This window comes from Humulus lupulus, chromosome 5 (genome assembly GCF_963169125.1).
Source record: "Humulus lupulus chromosome 5, drHumLupu1.1, whole genome shotgun sequence".
Taxonomy (NCBI): Eukaryota; Viridiplantae; Streptophyta; class Magnoliopsida; order Rosales; family Cannabaceae; genus Humulus; species Humulus lupulus.
This window is the reverse complement of record NC_084797.1, coordinates 170977504-170997791: the sequence shown is the minus strand read 5'-3', so window position 1 is coordinate 170997791 and position 20288 is coordinate 170977504.

Sequence of the window (20288 nt, the reverse complement as noted above, 5' to 3'; positions counted from 1 at the left end):
AATAACACATGTTATGTATGGGTTTATTAATGATTAAGTATTTTGAGAATTTAATTTATTAAGGTTAAAATTTGAATATTCTAAGGTCAGTCAGCAGCTTTGAAAACGTTAGAGGGCTTAGTCAAGGCTGTTTACTCAATTTAAATTAAGCTAAAAATGTGTAATTTTGTGTTTAAATAATCAGGGTATGCTGATATATCGCAGCTATAGGGGCGATATATCGCAGCACGAAGATACGAAAAACCTGAAACGATGCACGATTGCCTCGGGCATAATGGCCCAGGTGATATATCGCCTACAGGGGGCGATATATCGCCCATCTCAGCATATTTTGAAAGTTTTCGAAATCGTTCTCCATTCAAACCTTCAACCTCTTGATAAGTCCAGCACCTTTCTAAACGAGTCTTCAGCTTCTGCTGAACGATAATTCAAATTATTTTCACTTAAAAAGCCATTATTTTTATTCAAGTTAAATGAGATCTTTTCATTCCTAAACTCTATAAATAGGACCTAGTACCCAGCCATTTGTTCATCTATTTCTCTAAGTTCAGAGGCTGCAAGTTGCTAGGTGAGTGTGAGAGTGTAAACACTTGGGTTGGGAATTATAAGCTTATCAAACACTTGGGAAAGTAAGGTTCTATACACATTTCGGTGAAAGGTTTAGATTGATCATATAAGTCTTCAAGGTATTTCCAAACTCTAGTCCATTTCTGTATTATGTTCTTTAAGTTCTCATAGTCTTCTACTCATTCTAACCTTATTCTTATTCTTGGTTAGGAAATCCAAGTTCTTAAGCACGTAAGTTTTTGGTAAGTATATTCTCAATGGTATAGTTCTTCCATTCTTTTCATCCCTTTTCTTCAAATATACTCACCATATTATAAATGGTTTTTAGGAGTGTTCCAAGGTCCCAAATTAGTTCCCATATCCCGGTTATTTTGGTAAGGAAAATAGGATAGAATTTATATGTTATATGCTTTTATATGTTATCTTATGATTTTATGTTATGAAATATGTTATGTTAAGTATGATTGTAGGCTTGGGCATATGACCTATATGACTAACAAGCCCCAAATGGATTATGGGCATATGACTTGCTTAGCTAGCAAGACCCCACTAATCTATTGGGCATATGACTTGTTTAGTTTATGGGACCCCAAGAAATAATGGCCAATATAGTATGTATGTGACATAAGTGTTATGGTATGTTTTTATGTTGCATTATGAATTTTTATGTATATGGCTATATGTTAGATTTTCCTTGCTGGGCATTAGGCTCATTCCTTTTTGTTTATATGTGCAGGAAAATAGTTCTAATGGTGGGAAAGGTTCTTGGAAGCTTGGGGAATGTGTATTGAGGCGGAATGGATTCAAAGAGCTGAGAGTTTCAATTTGAGGATGTAGTTTTTGTTCTTATGGTTTTTATATGTATTTTTCCGCATTTTATTATGTAATCTCTTTTTAAATTATCATTATGTCATGTTTTGTTTTTAAAACAATGGGATCCCATATCCTACTTGAGATTTTATGCAAGTCTAACAATTGTTTTTACAAGTTTTAATAAAGTTATGATCTTTTCACTTGTAAGTTTTGTTAAAGATTAGTGTCTATCTATAGTTTTTGTTAATGGTCCAAAAGTCTAGAGTAGTTGGGTCATTACATACTTAGTGGCTGGAGAAAACACTGGAACTAACAAAAGAATAAGTCAGAAGCTCTGAAGTCTCTCTCTCTCTCCTTCGGTTCTCTCCTTCAGTTCTTTATGGTGCTTGGTGTTTGAGGAATTCTTGAAGAATTCTAGGCCATAGATTCAAGGATTCTTGGCTGAAACTTGGGAGGCTAGAAGCTTGGAACTTAGGGAATTAGTTCAAAGGTTTAATTAAGAACAGAGGTAAGACTTTTACTTGTTCATTAAGATTGAATTTTGCTGGTTTTATTAAGAACTCAAGCTTGCATGAGGTTTGGTCTGGTTAGATGTGTTTGATTTGAATTTTGGTGTTAGTTAAGATTAGGAAGTTGTTCTTAGGTGGATGTGATGCCTAGGTTTTGTAGACAAGGAATCCAGGTTCAATTCTAAGTTTAAGTGATGTTTATAGTATGGAAATGGAGTTTAGGCTGGAGGAAAACACATGAAAAATGGTGATTTTATGGGTTTGGAGGCTTGAGCCATGACCCTGATCTTCAGGCGTCGTGGCCCGCGTGTGTCAAAGAGGCTGGAAGCCTCTGTCTGCCCAGGAGCGCCGCGGCCCATGTCCCTCAACAAAGAGGCATTTTTCCTATGACTTGAGCGCATCACAACGCTTAAGGGGCTGGGCCGCGACCCAAATTCTAAATATTGGCTGTTTGAAGGATTTTGGCTTAGGAACCCAAAAGTTAAGGCACAGAAAGGATTTACCACCCAGATTGGTAGAATCCATGGTACCGCAGGCTATAATTATATCCCGAAGTTATTTATTGGATTAGAGTTTGATGGATGGCTATTGTGAATGCATTGTGACTAGGTTATCAGCGAGGCTCGGGTTAGAGGACTGTGCTTGGGATTGTGGTGCTCAAGAAGCTTGGGACATAGGTAAGAAAATTGTTGTACCCATAGAGTAGGGCGTAGCCCTATTGTTTATGTTTAGTATATGTGTTAAATATTTGTTGATATTATGCTTTGTATTGCGTATTTGTGAACGAGGAGCGAAGGCCTAGAACGACGAAGGCCGAGAATGGCAAGGGGTCAGGAACGGCGTCGAGCACGTAGAGTGCAAAGCTGAGTACGGAAATGGTGGGGTGTAACGCCCTGGATAGCCAAGACCGTCACACTATGTGTTTATAAAGTGCTAGACATGCTAATTAAGTCGTTTGGTTAAAAACATGTTATTGAAACTACAAAGGAACTAGGGTTAAAATGTTTTGGTCTCAAAAGTCACATTTTCATAAAGAAACATTTCGTGTTTATACGGGATCCCAAAAATGTTAAGTTTGAAACTGTTTACAAAGGATTCAAGGACTAAATACAGTATTAGCCATATTGAGGCAAAACAGACAATTAGACAATCTCTGTCCTGATCCACTCCTCAGCCATGGTGACCGAACAGTTGGCTATGTACATTCCACCCCACAGTCCTCCATCTCAGGATTGGTCCAACTTGCCTTTGCCTTTACCTGCACCACATAGCACCCGTGAGCCAAGGCCCAGCAAGAAAACACAACAACAGAGCCTAAGCAATCAATAGACAATTCAGTATCTCATATTGCATCACATATTCTTAATCATATCAATATTCCGAATAGTCAAGTATTCAGCATACTAAACATATCAATTCATAACATACACCAAATTACATAAGATAACTAGGGTTAGTGCCCTCAGGCCGCACCCTCCGTTATCCCACTGACTCCGGCCCGCATAAACCGAGCTCAGTGAATATTAAGCTGTCCTTGGCTACCAGTGGCCAAGCCGCGCCCTGTGCGCAAATATTGTGTACGACACCCTTAGGCCGCTATCACATGTCCCATGGCATAATACCATCATTGACATAATACAAATATCGGGAGCACTTAGTCCCATCACAAACATATAACCAGGTGCAGTTTTCTTACCTTTCGATTCGCTAGCTTTTATCACTTGACTCCTTGAGCACGATCCCTCTCGAGCCCTAGCGCTCACCTAAACACAACCATAGGGCAAAGTCATCACCAAACCTCAAGTCCAAAACCTAGCCTCGGGACCAATCTCGAGCCCCTGGGAAGTCCTAGTATCACCAAACAAGGTGGTGGAATCGAACCCCGAACCCTTGGTCAAAAACCCTTGAAAACAACCCTAAAATCCCTTTCTGGAAACAGGGCAGCGCTACAGCGCTCTTAGGAGGGCGCTACAGCGCTACAAGCAGAACCAAAATCCCCTAGGAAGCATGGCCTAGCGCTACAACGCCCAAAGGCTAGCGCTGTAGTGCTAGGCACAGACAACCAACCTCCCAATTTTCCTTCCTGCGATTTCCTTGAACCAAACTCAACCAAAACTTCTCCAAACCTTCACCAAACTCAAAAACAAGCTTATTAACACATTCCACTCATCCCAAGCACCCCAAATACTCAAAACCCAAGCACATGCATCCCTAATCTCAAAATCCACCATAGCCACTTCTAGACTTCAAAACTCAGCAGAAACCAGTCAAAACATCAAAGTTAAAAGCTCAAAGTTTATACCTTTGATGGAAATTCGACCTTGAGTTGCATCTAGACCTCCTTAGCTTGATCTTCCTCAACCCTTGGCTCCAACTTCCCTAGAATTCTCCATCAGCACAGCTTAGATATCTTAGCTAAAAGCCAAAACCAGAACTGAAGGAACTAAAAAGTTTGACCTCAAGTGATGGTGTATTCTTGCTAAGCCCTTCCAACTCTTCAAGCCTAGCTTAGGATTTTTGTCGCTCAGCCTAACCCAGCCCCCCTCTGAGTTTTGCTCCAAGGAAACACCCAGAAATGATGAAGGAGATCACCAACCGACTCCTAGGAAAATAACTCTGTTTTCTCCCTTTTCTTTTTCTTCTTTTTCCTTATTTTATTTCTTTCCACAACCTTCTACCCTTTTTCTACAATTCTAACTAAGTATAAAGCCTTAACATACTTATCTCTGAGAAGCCAATTGACCAAAATGTCCTCCCTATTAATTCTAAACCCTTTAATCCACTAGGGGCATTTTAGTCATTTTACCCGATTCCCGCTAATTCCTCGAGTGTCCCTAATATTTTCCGGTTACCTCCCGATACCTAATTAATCACCAATTATATTCCTCAATGTCAAGATAGTCTCCAATATACTCACTAAATTCCCATTTATACCCCCAGGCTCGCCCCGAGCTGGATATAAATCCCCGCCTTGACTTTTTCGCTATTCTGCTCACTAGGATCGTCTCGAGTCACAGATCATAGATATATCCACATAATAATGTGGTCTCAACAATTATCACATATATATATACAGTTATGCCCATAACGGCCAAAATTACGATTATGCCCTTCTAACCTACTCAGGGGCCTACATGCATACTAATACACATAGTCATGCATCTCGAATATTCAAATAGTCATATAACATGCTTTAAATCATAATCATGCATTTTACTCATTAAAGTCACACATAATTCCCATTATGCCTCCAGGCACACTAATCAAGGCCCTTAAGCCTTATTAGCGAATTTGGGTTGTTACAACTATCCCCTCCTAATGAGAATTTCTTCCTCGAAATTTACCTGAATAATTCGGGATACTGATCTCGCATCGCTGTCTCAAGCTCCCAGGTCGCCTCCTCGACCTTACTATTTCTCCACAGTACTTTAACCAGAGGAATCGTCTTATTCCGCAATACTTTATCTTTTCGATCCAAGATTTGAACTGGTTGCTCTTCATAAGCCAAATCTGTCTGTAAGTCCAAATCTTCATACCTCAACACATGAGTCACATCTGAGACGTACTTCCGAAGCATGGAAACATGGAATACGTCATGAACCCCAGATAATGATGGTGGCAAAGCTAATTTGTAAGCCACCTGACCAATCCTTTCCAAGATCCCAAATGGTCCAATGAATCTAGGGCTTAGCTTGCCCTTCTTTCCAAACCTCCTCACCCCTCGCAATGGTGAAGTGAGTACAACGTCGTATGAGACTCATCTAGTATCTCTTTTTTAATTCCCTCATCAGTTGGAACATAAATACGTACCTGATACCGAAGCAAACCAACCTCAGATATAGAGTAGTCCTTAGCTACTCCCGCTAAGACATCCTTTCTAACCCTCTGTAACTGAGCATCCATCAACTGCCCTTCTCTAATCCGCTCTAGCAGGGTCGACTGCAGAGTAATATTGGCCAACTGGCCTACCATCAACTCTATCCCCACTCTGACCATCTCATCCGCTAACTTCCTTGAGATCTGAATAGAACTATTTCGCTGACCTGGACCCCTGCGGCTCAATACATCCGCCACCACATTGGCTTTCCCCGGATGGTAAAGAATATCACAATCATAATCCTTTACCAACTCCAGCCAACGCCTCTGTCTCATGTTCAGGTCCTTCTGTGTAAAGAAATACTTCAGACTCCTATGGTCAGTGTATACCTCACACTTTTCCCCATACAGATAGTGTCGCCAAATCTTCAGTGCAAAAACCACTGCTGCCAGCTCCAAATCATGGGTAGGATACTGTTGCTCATACTCCTTCAGCTGTCGTGATGCATAAGCTATAACCTTCTCATTCTGCATTAACACACAGCCTAAACCCAACCTTGATGCATCGCAGTAAACAACAAACTTCTCTTCCCCGAAGGAAGGCTCAACACTGGCGTTGTGATAAGCCGTCACTTCAGCTCTTGAAAACTGTCTTCACACTTGTCTATCCAGATAAACTTCAGATTCTTCCGTGTCAATTCTGTCATCGGTGCCGCTATCTTCGAGAAGCCCTTTACAAACCGTCTGTAGTAACCTACCAAACCAAGAAAACTCCGCACCTCCGAGGCGTTCCTTGGCCTCGGCCAATCCCTAACTGCCTCCACCTTAATCCCATCTGCACCTACGATATGTCCAAGGAATGTCACTTCGGGTAACCAAAATTCACACTTCTTAAACTTGGCGTACAACTGATGCTCCCTCAACCTCTGAAGAACCTGTCGAAGATGAAGCTCATGATCTGCCTCTAAATTGGAATACACCAAGATGTCGTCGATGAAGACAATAACGAACTGATCTAGGAAATCCTTGAACACTCTGTTCATTAGATCCATAAAAGCTGCTGGGGCATTGGTCAAACCAAATGACATGACTAGAAACTCATAGTGCCTATACCGCGTTCGGAAAGCCGTCTTAGGTATGTCCTCGTCCTTGATCCTCAGCTGGTGATAACCAGATCGAAGATCAATCTTTGAGAACACCGTCTTACCCTGCAGCTGATCGAACAAGTCATCAATCCTTGGTAGGGGATACTTATTCTTGATAGTCAACTTGTTCAATTCTTGGTAGTCAATGCACATCCTCAAAGTCCCGTCCTTCTTCTTCACAAACAGAACTGGAGCACCCCACGACAAGTAACTAGGCCTGATGAACCCCAAATCCAGAAGCTCTTGCAACTGTATCTTTATTTCTTTCAGTTCTGCCAGTGCCATCCTACATGGTGCCTTCGACACTGGCTCTGTCCCTGGCACCAACTCAATGACAAACTGAATCTCTCTACGCGACGGCAACCCAGGAAAATCCTTAGGAAACACATCCAAGAACTCACAAACCAATCTGGTCTCCTTCGGTCCTACTGGTGAAACTCTGGTGGTATCCACCAAACTAGCCAGAAAGCCTATACATCCACCCTGCAACAAGTCTCTGGCTCTCAATGCAGATATCCTGGGTACGCGGGGTTCATGCACCGCTCCCACAAAAACAAAGGGATCCTCGTCCTCTGGCTCAAAAGTCACCATCTTCTTCCTATAGTCAATGGTGGCTCCATATCTAACCAACCAATCCATACCTAGGATCATATCGAAATCCTCCATACTCAACTCAATCAAGTCTACTGATAACTCCCTACCATCAACTATCACTGGCAGTGCCCTAATCCACCTCCTAGATACCACCAGTTCTCCTATAGGCAAAGTAGTCCCAAACCCTGAAGTACTATACTCACTAGGTCTACACAATCTATCAATCACCTTATCAGATACAAACGAATGCGTAGCACCAGAGTCTATCAAAACAGTAAAAGAAGTGCCAGCGCTAGAAAGCTGACCTGTCACTACCGAGGGACTAGCCTCGGCCTCCGCCTGCATTAGGGTGAACACTCGAGCTGGAGTCAAGCTGTCCACCTTCCCTGTATCTCCCTTCTTCACTGTCAGGCAATCCTTCCTGAGGTGTCCTACTACCCCGCACACATAGCAGGCCTTAGCCCAACACTCGCCCAGATGGCGTCTCCTGCACCTCGTGCACTCTGGATAAGTCCTCCATGTATCACCGTCTCCTTGGCGGCCACCCTGGGTACCCCGACCTCTCCTATCAAGACTAGGAGCGATCGAAGCATCAGGAGTTTTCCTCTTCAAATCACTTGGACCTCCTCACTGTAATCTCTCTCCATATCTTGTTCTCCGCTTCCTCAGCGGTAAGAGCCTTCTCCATAGCCTGGGCATAGGTTGTCCCTCCAGGAACTGTGGTAATTCTCACATCTCGGGCTATCATAGCATTCAGCCCTCTGATAAATCTGTCCTGCCTAGCAGCATCAGTAGGCAAAAGATTCGGTGCAAACTTCGCAAGTCTGTCAAACTTCAAGGCATATTCTATAACTATCATACTGTCCTGAACCAGCCCCACAAACTCATTTACTTTCGCTGCCCTGATGGCAACATTATAATACTTTTAACTGAACAAGTCTTTAAACCCTTCCCAAGTCAATGCAGTAACATCTCTAGTCTGTGATGCCACCTCCCACCAAATTCGAACATCCTCCCTCAGGATATAAGTAGCACAGGCCACCCTGTCATGTCCTTCTACCCTCATGAAATCAAGAATGGTAGTAATCATAGTCATCCACTGTTCAGCCTTCAGTGGATCTGTAGAGTCCAAGAACTTTACTTAGCTATTTGTTTAGTAGTATTATAGTATGTTTAGTGTTATCTTTGTTACTATGGATTTTTGGTTCTGACCGGGAATTATTTGGACACTCATAGTAATACTTATAGATTTTCTAAGTTTAACCTATAGTTTAAGAATATTAAGTATAACCTAAGGTTTGATTAATGTGACTGATATTAAGGATTATATTATTATATTATAAGGTTTAGACATCAACCAATAGGATTTTAAGCACATGTTTTGAATGGTAATTAAGGATTAAGTATTTTTGAGGATTAAATTAAATAAGGGTAAAGTTTGAATGTTATAGGGTCAGTCAGCAGCTTTGAGTACGTTGAGGGCTTAGTCAAGGCTGTTTACTCCATTCAAACTTAGCTAAAAATGTGTAAATTCGTGTTTAAATATTCAGCGTATGCTGATATATCGCAGCTATAGGGGGCGATATATCGCAGCACGTAGATACGGAAAACACGAATCGATGCACGGTCGCCTCGGGAACAAAGGTCCAGGCGATATATCGCCTCCACCAGCATGTTTTCAAATACTTTTGAATTCTTTTCCTTTCAGCCATTCAAACTCCTTCAACAGTCCATCATCTTTTGAACAAGTCTTCAGCCTCTGCTGAACGATTATTCAAATGATTTTTACCTAAAAAGCCATTATTTTTATTCAAGTAAAATCAAGATATTTTCATTCCCAAACTCTATAAATAGGACCTAGTACCCAGCCATTATTCACCATTTGCTCTAAGTTCAGAAGCTGCTAGTGTTAAGTGAGTGTGAGAGTGTAAACACCTGGTTTGGGGAAAAACTATAAGCTTAAACATCATAAGCTTATCAAACACTTTGGGAAGTGAGTTCTATAGTATTTCGGTGGAGGTTAGATTGATCTTGCAATCTTTGAGGTAAACCCAAAACTCTAGTTGCTTTCTGTATTTTACGTTATTTCCTTTCTCAAAACCTTCTACTCAGTCCCCTAACCTTATTCTTATTTTGGTTAGGGAATCCAAGTTCTTAAGCACTTAAGTTGTGGTAAGCATATTTTCTTTTAATGGTTTAGTCTTCCTATTATCTTTCATTTCATCTCCTTTCTTTAGACTCACTCTTTCTTATGGTTTTAGGAGTGTTCCAAAAGTCCCAACTCAGTCCATAATCCCGGTAACTTTGGTAAGGAAAATAGGCTAGAATTAATATGTTATGTGCTTATGTTATCTATATGTTTTATGTTATTAATGTGTTATGATATGTATATGTGTATGTTTGTAGGCTTGGGCATATGACCCATATGGCTAACAAGACCCCAAATGGGTTATGGGCATATGACCTACTTAGCTAGTAGGACCCCACTAATCCCATGGGCATATGCTTGTTTAGTCTATGGGACCCCAAGTAATAATGGCCATTATAATAAGTGTATGTTATATGTATTATGTTAAGTCTTTATGTTTTCTTATGAAATTGTGTATATGACTATGTGTTAGATTTTCCTTGCTGGGCATTAGGCTCATTCCTTTTTGTTTTATGTGCAGGAAAATAAGCTTTAGAGGCAGAAAGGTTCGTGACGTTTAGAGGATGTGTATCGATGGTGAATGGAGTCAAGGGGTCGAGCGTTATTCGATTCGAGGATGTAGTTTCGGTTTTATGTCTTTTTACATGTATTTTCCGCACTAATTATGTAATGTCTTATTATTTTAAATTATGTTTTTGTTTTAAAGACAATGGGATCCCATATCCTTTTTAGTATTTAGTTTGTAAGTAACTCTTATTTTTATAAGTTACTTAATAAAATTATGGTATTTTCGCAAATGTAAGTTCTTTTAAGGGTTTTGTGTATAGTTTCGTTAATGGTCCAAATAGTCTAGAGTAGTGGGTCATTACAGGATCTGGTCCTCCCTCAAAGATCGGGGGCTGCTGCTTCCTGAACCGCTCATACAACGGTTCCCACTTGTTCCCAACCTTAGCTGGCTGCACTACAGGTACCACTGCAGGTGGCACAATAGGGGCAACACTCCCAGATGGAGCCTGCTGCCGCAGAATTTGAATCTGTTCATCTTGGTTTTGAAGTCGAGCCTGCATGTCTGCCATTAACTGCTACCAGTTCTCAAGGATTGGCGGAGGGGTCTGGCCCTGATCATCATCTCTAGCCCCAGACATGCCGGCTAGTCGCATTAATTTTCTTGGACGCATAATTATCCAAGTCAATTTGCAATCAACGACTCAACAATTAGGCTATGATGACAGGGTAATAATCCTTTCATGATCCATCACTGGAACTCCAATCATTCACAAGTAGTCAGAGTATAGAAATTTATCCAAATATTCATTCACATGCACAACAGTGCTAATAAGCACGCCTCAATAGCATCATGCAATAGTCAAGGGCCAGGCCCTATCAGTATCTCATGCTCCCTATTAATCAAGCAGATATCAATAGTCATATCTTATTCAAATCATTTAAACACATAATCAAGTGTACATAATTACCAAACCCTGAGTTGAGCTTGTCTCTCGTGGTGAATGTACATATCCAGCCAGTCTTCAGGACCCATAAACCTAGGACGCTCTGATACCAAGTTGTAACACCCTGGATAGCCAAGACCATCACACTGTGTGTTTATGAAGTGCTAGACTTGCTAATTAAGTCGTTTGGTTAAAAACGTGTTATTGAAACTACAAAGGAACTAGGGTTAAAATGTTTTGGTCTCAAAAGTCACATTTTCATAAAGAAACATTTCCTGTTTATACAAGATCCCAAAAATGTTAAGTTTGAAACTGTTTACAAAGGATTCAAGGACTAAATACAGTATTAGCCATATTAAGGCAAAACAGAAAATTAGGCAATCTCTGTCCTGATCCACTCCTCGGCCATGGCGATCGAACAGCTGGCTATGTACATTCCACCCCGCAGCCCTCCATCTCAGGATTGGTCTAACTTGCCTTTGCCTTTACCTGCACCACGTAGCACCCGTGAGCCAAGGCCCAGCAAGAAAACACAACAACAGAGCCTAAGCAATCAACAGACAATTCAGTATCTCATATTGCATCACATATTCTTAATCATATCAATATTCAAAATAGTCAAGTATTCAGCATACTAAACATATCAATTCATAACATACACCAAATCACATATGATAACTAGGGTTAGCGCCCTCAGGCCGCACCCTCTGTTATCCCACTGACTCCGGCCCGCTTAAACCGAGCTCAGTGAATATTAAGTTGTCCTTGGCTACCAGTGGCCAAGCCGCGCCCTGTGCGCAAATATTGTGTACGGCACCCTTAGGCCGCTATCACATGTCCCATGGAATAATACCATCATTGACATAATAAAAATATCGGGAGCACTTAGTCCCATCACAAACATATAACCGAGTGCAGTTTTCTTACCTTTCGATTCGCTAGCTTTTATCACTTGACTCCTTGAGCACAATCCCTCTCGAGCCCTAGCGCTCACCTAAACACAACCATTGGTCAAAGTCATCACCAAACCTCAAGTCCAAAACCTAGCCTCGGGACCAATCCTGAGCCCCCGGGAAGTCCTAGTTCCACCAAACAAGGTGGTGGAATCGAACCCCGAACCCTTGGTAAAAAACCCTTGAAAACAACCCTAAAATCCCTTTATGGAAACAGGGCAGCGCTACAGCGCTCTTAGGAGGGCGCTACAGCGCTACAAGCAGAACCAAAATCCCCTAGGAAGCATGGCCTAGCGCTACAACGCCCAAAGGCTAGCGCTGTAGCGCTAGTCACAGATAGCCAACCTCCCAATTTTCCTTCCTGCGATTTCCTCGAACGAAACTCAACCAAAACTTCTCCAAACCTTCAGCAAACTCAAAAACAAGATTATTAACACATTCCACTCATCCCAAGCACCCCAAATACTCAAAACCCAAGCACATGCATCCCTAATCTCAAAATCCACCATAGCCACTTCTAGACTTCAAAACTCAGCAAAAACCAGTCAAAACATCAAAGTTAAAAGCTCAAAGTTTATACCTTTGATGGAAATTCGACCTTGAGTTGCTTCTAGAACTCCTTAGCTTGATCTTCCTAAAACCTTGGCTCCAACTTCCCTAGAATTCCCCATCAACACAGCTTAGATATCTTAGCTAAAAACTAAAACCAGAATTGAAGGAACTACAAAGTTTTACCTCAAATGATGGTGTATTCTTGCTAAGCCCTTCCAACTCTTCAAGCCTAGCTCAGGATTTCTGTTGCTCAGCCTAGCCCAGCTCCCCTCTGAGTTTTGCTCCAAGGAAACTCCCAGAAATGATGAAGGAGATCACCAACCGACTCCTAGGAAAACTACTCTGTTTTCTCCCTTTTCCTTTTCTTCTTTTTCCTTCTTTTCTTTCTTTCCACAACCTTCTACCCTTTTCTTCAATTCCCACTAAGTATAAAGCCTTAACATACTTATCTCTGAGAAGCCAATTGACCAAAATGCCCTCCCTATTAGTTCTAAACTTGTTAATCCACTTAGGGGCATTTTAGTCATTTTACCCGATTCCCGCTAATTCCTCGAGTGTCCCTAATATTTTCCGCTTACCTCCCGATACCTAATTAATCACAAATTATATTCCTCAATGTCAAGATAGACTCCAATATACTCATTAAATTCCCATTTATACCCCCAGGCTCGCCCCGAGCCGGGTATAAATCCCTGCCTTGACTTTTTCGCTATTCTGCTCACTAGGATCGTCTCGAGTCACAGATCACAGATATATCCACATAATAATGTGGTCTCAACAATTATCACATATATATGTACAGTTATGCCCATAACGGCCAAAGTTACGATTATGCCCTTCTAACCTACTCAGGGCCTACATGCATACTAATACACATAGTCATGCATCTCGAATATTCAAATAGTCATATAACATGCTTTAAATCATAATCATCCATTTTACTCATTAAAGTCACACATAATTCCCATTATGCCTCCAGGCACACTAATCAAGGCCCCTTAAGCCTTATTAGCGAATTTGGGTCGTTACACCGGGAGCAGCGCTAGCATGCGGAGTGCGAGCTATTAGGGCGAGACCCTCTTAGGATGCTAGAGTCATCCTCACGGTGAAGACCGCAAACCTAGGGCCTAATAAAGCAGTTGGGACGACATGGCCGCTATGTGTTTAGCTTGTTGGCTGTTTTGTTATATGCAGATTGATAGATATGCATATGTTAATTGTTTTGTGTTGAGTTTTCTTGTTGGGCTTTGGCTCACGGGTGCTCTATGGTGCAGGTAAGGGCAAGGATAAGGTCGACCAACCATGAGTATGGAGAGCGTGGAGCTACGGGTACATGTTCGGCCTAGCTACCTGGCCTCCACGGCTGTGGTTATTTTGGGAAAATGAAATGTACTGTATTAGTTGTTTTGTCGCCTAAGTCGACCACATGTACATTTTGATCTGTAATATATTTTCTAAACAGAATTTTGGGATCTCAATTTAACTCAACACTAACCATAAGATAAATAAGCAGAAAATAGAAACCAAAGTATCAAAAAAATGAATGAGAGGAACCAAATGTTTTATATTTAATGACTTGGAATGGGTTTTATCTCAGTTTAGTCACACTTTTAATATAAAACCTTGATTAGAGAGTTAATGGCACGTTTTAAACTCACTTAGTAACGACTCTAACGAAGTAGGGTGTTACAGGAGATATACCGTCTAGGGAGGGCGATATATCGGCTCTTGAAGACATTTTTGAAACTTTGTGGATTTAAATTAGAAACAACCCTTAACCACTTGGACTTGCTCTTGAACGTTTTTGACCGAGTTCTGGACATCTGTTGAACCAAAAATTCAAATATATTCAATTTATATTCATTTATTTATTTATTTTAAAAGGGGTTAGTTTCACTCCTTGAACTCTATAAATAGGACCTAGTACTCAGCCATTTCATTCATCATTCAAGCATTCTTCAGAGACACCAAGCTGCTAAGTTTATTCTAGAGAGAAAACACTAGGGTTGGGATTTAAAATCTTTTCAATCTAAGCTTTATAAGCACTTGGGAAGTAAGATAGAGTGTTATTTCGGTATTGAGGTGTAGATCGAAGTTCTAGTCTAGCAAGGTATTCTTAACCTCAGGTTTAATCCATCATAGTTCTTTTATTTTCTTTCAGATCCTAACTCATTATTATGGCTTTTGGTTAGGTGAATAAGTTCTTGAAACTTAAGGTTCTTCAGTAAGTTTCTATCTTGATGGTTTAGATCTCTTTTTCATCTCCATTTCTTTAGAAACTCATGGTTCTTATTGTTGATTTTAGGAGTTTTCCAATCCTGTTCTTGTCCCCAATATCTTAGTTTTTGGTAAGGAAAATAGGTTAGATTATATGTGTTATGATATGTTTATATGCTATGCTATGATATGTTATATGCTATGTATATATGTATGAATATGTTTTTAGTCGCTTGGGGCTTATAGTTGCTTAGATAGCAAACCCCAAGATTTTTATCATTATTGTGGTTTAGAGTTATGATTTACCCTACCTCGATTAGTAGACAGAGGACCTAGATGGGTTATCATATACTACCTTGTGATCTAACCTACCTTGATTAGTAGACTGAGGACCTAGATGGTTTATCACATGATACGGTAATGAGTTAATGGCCATTAATATTGTAGTCCTATATGATATACGCTTTTACGTCATATGTTTTACAATATATGTTTTATGATATAGTCTTATGATTTATGATATATGATTTTAGTAGATTTTCCTTGCTGGGCATTAGGCTCATTCCTTTTATTTTAGATGGTACAGGAAAATAAACTTGGAGGGCGGGATGGAGATTGGCATGTGTATTGGGGATGGATTGATTGAATGGACTACTGGAAGATCGAGGATGACGTTGTTTTAAGTTTTTTAATTTATGATTTTATGTATTTCTGCACTTAGTATTTAAACAATTAATTAAAGTTTATGTTTTATGTATTAAATAATGGGATCCCATACCATATTTTATATTTTGTACCGTATTTTGGATTTTTATTAAAGTTATAGTATTTTATGTATATATGTATTCCAATATAGTAGCTATGTCTTAGTAGTTTTTAATGGTTTGAGGTCTTAGAATTAGTCGGGTCATTACAATTTGTATCAGAGCCCGCAGTTCATATGCTTGAAGTTCTCCTTGATACACACCCACAAGCTCTGGATCTGACCGCCAATGTAAGTGTTTATGTTATGATCATTATGTTTATGTTTATAGCTAACGTTTTAGTCATTATGTTTTCAGTTAAGAATGAATGGAGCTTTGACCTATCAAGATATCTGAACCATTAAGGCATTGAAAATGATTAGAGATTGAAGGAATACAATAGGAGTGCTAGAAAGAATCGCTCAAAGATTGATCTTGTTTCACAAAGAGACAGTTCACCTTCAAATCAATAGGCAAATTATGATGAGAGCCACAGAACAATATGTCCTAGGAATTAGGCTTTTTAAAGATTTTCCTTCTGTAATTTCAACATTAGAAGAATTGTGGGAGACTATAGACGATGAGATGATTTATCGGTAGCCATGAGATATTATTTCCTTATACTAAGGTTCACCTCTAAGTTTTAATTTCAATTCACTGATGAACAAAAGCACAATATCTTAATGAAAATTCCCCGAGGTAGTTTCGAGGCTCATAGTAATGATGATTATGAGGAGATAGATGATGATATGTTAGATGAAGGGTCATATGTAGAGGATCTTGATTTTTAGATTTTACCCTAGTTATTTTTAGTATAGTTTCTTTATTTATCTTTGAATTTATTATTGTACTTAGTGAAAATCTTTTTCCAAATGAATAAAATTGTTATTTTTGAATGACATGTATGAGTTTGATTTTTTTTTCTACAATCATAATAAATTTGGAATAAATAAGTAATGACTGAGTTCGGTGAGGGTGGATACAAATCAATGGATCGGGTTCCGTATTGAGAGTTTAGAGGGCCATAGTAGTGGGAACAATTTTACTGATCCCAACCCTCCCTCAATATGGTTAACATTGGAACAACGACGAGTTTCGAGCCTGAGAATTAAGTCATATAGGATGGTTAGAAACAGACTTAGAAAATAATAAAGATGGCTTATTTTTCTAAGTATAGAAACACACCCTAACTTATAAGATGACTTACATAATTTTTTTTTCATAAGAAATTATAACTGATAGGTTCGAGTTATTTTTGTTTAGACTAAGTTTTTCCTTAGAACCTATTAGGGTAAGTTCTAACATGTTTTATTTTTTACTGTTAGAACTTTGCTGAAGATGTCGCTACAAAGGTCTGCACGCACGAATGGTAATGCCTCCAGCGCCTCTAATGAGACTAATAAAGCCCCTCCAATCCGAAGAAGGGGAACACGTGCTACCAATGCTACTGCAAATAGAAATGCACTATGTAACGCCCCAAACCCCAGGGACCGTTACGGTGTGCCTTGTAAACAGTGCTAAACTCGCTAATCGAGTCATTTTGCCAAAATCGTGAACTAAGTATGATTAGCGGTTTAGGGATTAAAAACTTTGGTTAGGATGTAACGTTTCACTAGAACGTTTAATTTATACATTGGGATCCCGAAAATAAAGTTTCAGAGTTTATTACAGAAAATATTTACAACAGGCCGTTCTAAGCGGCAAAACAGGGTTCAACCCTAGTTCCACTTTAAAACCTCGGCCGTGGCGGACGAGCAGCTGCATATGTACACGTCATCACCTAAGCTCTCCAACTCAAGGATGGTCCAGCTTCCTCTTGCCTTTACCTGCACCACGTAGCACCCGTGAGCCGAAGCCCAGCAAGAAAACCCAATAAAGTATGCTATAATGTCAACAACGATCGTAATAACCATTCAGGACTATCAGTCCAAGCAAATGGGTGACAATAGCCAAAAGTCACAATAATGAGCATCGCTCCTTCTAGCCATGTGACGATAGGGTCACCAGGGCTCAACTGATAAGTGATCCTTTCATAGGTTTGATTAGGATAGGTGTATGGTGAATGGTCACCAACATAACCTTCCTCCCGACTCTAGAGTCGTGCCATGGACAGCGTCCCTTGGTCGTGTGACAAACAGTCACCGGGGTCATATACCTTGGCCATAAACATCTGGTCATAGACCAGGCAAGCGCTTATAAATTCTTCGACCTTAGGGTCGGTCCCGCATTAATGCCAGAGAGCCATTCAATGCATGATTCTCGACTTAAGCTTGATTAGGATAGGTGCAAGGTGATTAGTCACCAACATAACCTTCCTCACGACTCTAGAGTCGAAACTATGGACAACGTCCCTTAGCCATGTGACAAACGGTCACCGGGGTCATATACCTTGGCTATAGTCATCTGGTCGTAGACCAGGCAAGCGCTTATAAGTTCTTCGACCTTAGGGTCGGTCCCGCATTAATGCCATAGAGCTATTCAATGCGTGATCATCGACTTTAGAGTCGGTCCCTGACTAGTCAGTGTCGTTCACGAGTAAGACATGCCACCAATCATATATCACATGTTCAATATCCATAAACAAGGTATTTAGCATGCTTACTAGCAGATACCAGTACAATTAGGACCATGCACAACCACAGAGGCTCAAGCTCTGAACAATATCATACCCAGTATACAAAGCATGTCCTAATCACATGTTTCTCATGCATCGTATGCAATATATCCAGCAATCCATCATGCACCAATAATAGCCATGCATGTCACGTTTAATAGTCAACCAACACGCATCAAGAATAGCCATGCATGTCATACATAATAATCAACCGACATGCATCAATGATAACCACACATGTCATACTCATTAATCAACTAACATGCATCATAACAGCCATGCATGTCACATATACACAGGGTGCAGTTTTCTTACCTCAAAGCCGAGCTAGAACGATTACAAGAACGACCCTTGAGAACGATCAACTTTTAGTCCTTTAGCGGTCACCTAGTCATAACCAAATATAAGGTATCATTAATAAAAATGATAACTGAGGATTCCCAAACCAAAACCCAGCCCCCGAGACCATAAATACTACCCAACCGGGTACTAGGTCCAACCCCGAGGCCTATGGTAAGAATCCCTGAGCTAAAAACCACTTTTTAGCAAATTCGGCCTTATGGACCGCGGCCCCAAAAATCCATGCTGCGGCACGCCCCCAAGCCTCATCTGCCAGACGCGCATGGGCCGCGGCACGCAAAAGCTGTGCCGCGGCACCCAGCCCAAACCAGCCAAGTCGGCCACACGCATCAGAATTTCCCCTGTGCTATTTCCTTTCAAACCAGTCATTATAACCATCTTAAAACTTCTTCCTAACATGTAATTAAACCCCCATACATCCCCTATAACCTCTCATCATCAAAACCCAATCATACCATCAAACAAAACCCCTTTAAATCCATACTTCCATCAAGAATCAAAGGCTGAGAAATTTAAAGATCAAAACAGAGCATGACCTGAAACAAGTGACTAAAACTCACCTTGCAACTAGTTTGAACCTTCCTTAATAGCTTAACCAGGTCCACAACTTCAGCCTTTTGAATTCCTAGCTCAAAACCTCAAGATGGCCTCAAGAACACCAAAGAAGGATGAAGGGAAGGTAGTGTACGGGAAGGGAAATGGATAGCCTCTATTTTTGCTTTGCCTTCTACAACCTACTAAACCTTATGTATATCCAAGCCAAATGACCTAAATGCCCCTAGGTCTTTTAAAGGCTTCTAAGCACTCCCAAGGGCAAAATCATCCTTTACAACCCGTACCGTTAATCATAATTAACGCTCTCCAATTCCCACTATTCTCAATATTCCCAAACACCAATAAATCATATCCCATTACCCTTTAATTCCCGGTAATGCTCTAATCATTAAGTTCACCCCGAGCCCCGAACTTAAACCCGTTATGACTAGACCGAACACTTACATCTCATGATCGTCTCATGTCGATAGCTCGAGCCAATCCACCTTATAATGTGGCTATATTAATTAATCACAATCACGCACCCAAAATATACAATTACGCCCACAGTGGCTAAATTACTAAATTACCCTCACAATTAACATATGAGCCCATATGCATGCATTCACCATCATATAATAATATAATTCACATAAACATGCATATAATCATTAAATACTATAATAAATCAATTATGGCCCTCCCGGCCTCCTAATCAAGGTCTTAAACCTTATTAGGAAATTTGGGGCATTACACACTACCTCTGATGGACAACACCGCTGAGATTGTCCGACTATGTCAACAAGTGGAAGAACTGCTGCAAGAACAACGACAACAGACTCAGCTACAGCCTTAAACTCAGCCCCAGCCTCAGCTAGTGGCTCAAACACCCCAACAAGTAGGTCCATATGGGGGATGGATGATGGAGAACTACGCGCCTTATCCAGCTCTATACATAGAGACAATCTACGAGCGTTTCCGTAAGCAGCACACTCCAAACTTTGAAGGGACAACTGACCCCTTTAAGGCGAAAGAATGGCTCAGGAATGTAGAGCCTATTCTAGCACATATCAACCTTAGGAATGTGGATCTCATATCCTGAGTTTTGTCTCTTCTGAAAAAAGGATGCTAGAATCTGGTGGGATTTAGTACAGCAAACTCATGATGTTGCCACCATGACCTGGACCAGATTTGTGGAGATATTTCATAAAAAATATTACAACTCGAATGTCATCGCTACGAGGGTGGAAGAGTTTGCTAGTCTGAAGCAG